Here is a 2079-nt window from a genome sequence, read left to right on the forward strand (position 1 = left end):
TCACGAGTGTATACTTATCTCTCGCATTCGGAGCCCCGCGTGAACAAGCTGACATATGCGCATCAACGGGATTTTTTCGCAGCTCGAAAAACACCCAGCTCATTGAACCCATGCGCTTCAACAACAGCAGCCAGTACCCTCGATCGACCCCCAAACGGTGCTCTGGGGTCACCACTGGCCGGGGCCGCGGGATCCAGCTTGCCCGGCGTGTAGCTGCACATACTTCCCACCCCTTCGCCATTTTCCAAATGCTAAATCTCCGAAGGAGTAAAAATATGCACCAAATTAGACCTCAAAACCGCCGAACAGATCTTTTCGTACCATATCTCCCACCACTAAGCCCCAGATCCAGTGCAAACGTAGCCAGCGACCCCTTCTCTCCATGCACTTAGCAATGCGTTGAGCCGGCGTAGACATTGCGCGGACCTCCACATCGTACGTGGAGGCCGTGCCCGCAGTGTTAACGGCCATTTTCAGTCTCGCAACGAGTCAACAATCGTTGATGCTATGGTCGACATGGTCGATCCGGTCGACCATCCATGCAAAGTCATACTCTACAGTAAAAGCATCACACCACCTTTCAACTACGCACACCTCCAGCGCACCATCACCACGTTCACATGCCATGGAGTGCATGTGGATACCACAATCGGGTCATCTTCACTATGGACAATAATGGTTATTATGTTCCAGCTGGCCTCGCAACACTCTCTGCGGTGATTATCCACGGTGATGCCGGCTTGACGGAGCCGCTATCCGCTGATTCAATGATCGAGGCCATCGTTCATGGTCATGCAGCGGGCCAGTTGTAGACATTGTAGGCCTTAACGCTCCTCGGCCTGTGCAACATGGCACGGTTGCACTGTAGAAAATGACGTCAAAGTGGCCGTAGCGCGCCCAGTAGGCCGGTTCGGGTGGTGAATGGTATGTGGTGGGGTACTTCGCTACTCGGCACGAGCTAGTAACGTAGCGTTTTGCCTGATTTCCGTCTCTGGTCGCGAAAAATGCCGCCAATCCAGCGGTGGAGACGTTGTTGCATGGCAGGAAAAGTATCCTTCAAGGCCATGGTACCGTATTCTCTTTGGCAGTGCAGATAGACGGCGTTAGTGTGCTTTTCACTCGCATTTGTGTGTATTTCATCGCATAGGGCGTGAAGGTGCTCACCTCACGTCGCCGCGTTACGGACAGGACTCGCGTCGAGTCTCTCCACCGTTAGTTCGTGCTCCGTTTCACGATGGTCCGTAGGTAGCTCCTGTTCAGTCACGGCGAACCCAAATCGACTGTAAGTAGCAAGTTGAGAGCGTACTGTACGTGGAATCGGCAGTGTGTCACTGGGCATAGCAGGTCGAAAGTGGTGGACATGTGTTCTTTTTTCCCTCACCTGTCTACAAACGGTAGCGCCGATTCGCAGACGTGAAGTGAGGAGGGCGGCGCCTTTGACGTCGTTAGTGGTACTGTAGAAGCCTAGACAGTGTCAAGCAGCTTGCACTCTAAGCGGTCGTAAGGCGAACTGACAGTCCACGAGAGTCGGTGGTATGGCTCTTGGCTTTTTGACTGGTTCTCTCCCACCGAGGCTTGTACCACGTCGCAGTTTTAAGAAATATGCGGGGAAATAATCTTTTGGCAGATAGCCTTACAAACTTCAAATTCAAATACGAGATCCGACAGCTTTATCTTATTTCCTAGGTGGCCACATGTCGGGCAACAACGCTGTTATTGACGCTGGATCGCAATCCTACCATCACCTATTCACTCGAAGAAAGCGTATGCAACTGAGGACGCCAAGCTGAAGAGTGAAGCCGATGCCCGAGCGAGGTCTACGCTGAGTAAACAGGACTCGTCACGTGACCCTAGTAACAGTGAAAGAACAGCAAATACCGACTTGAGCGCTCTGCCTGCTTTTCATGGAGCTAAAGCCTATGCTGCTTACATCGAGAGCAAGTTATCGTCTCGTGTTGCTGCAGCTAAGGACAAGGAGGAATACCTCGGCGCTATCCGTCTTGCGAGTGATGACAAGAGTATTGAAGGTCTTCCCAAGGCAACACCTCCTTCCCGAGATGATGGCAAGGCACAAACTGG

Source organism: Phytophthora infestans, genomic scaffold, assembly GCF_000142945.1.
Source record: "Phytophthora infestans T30-4 supercont1.40 genomic scaffold, whole genome shotgun sequence".
NCBI lineage: Eukaryota > Oomycota > Peronosporomycetes > Peronosporales > Peronosporaceae > Phytophthora > Phytophthora infestans.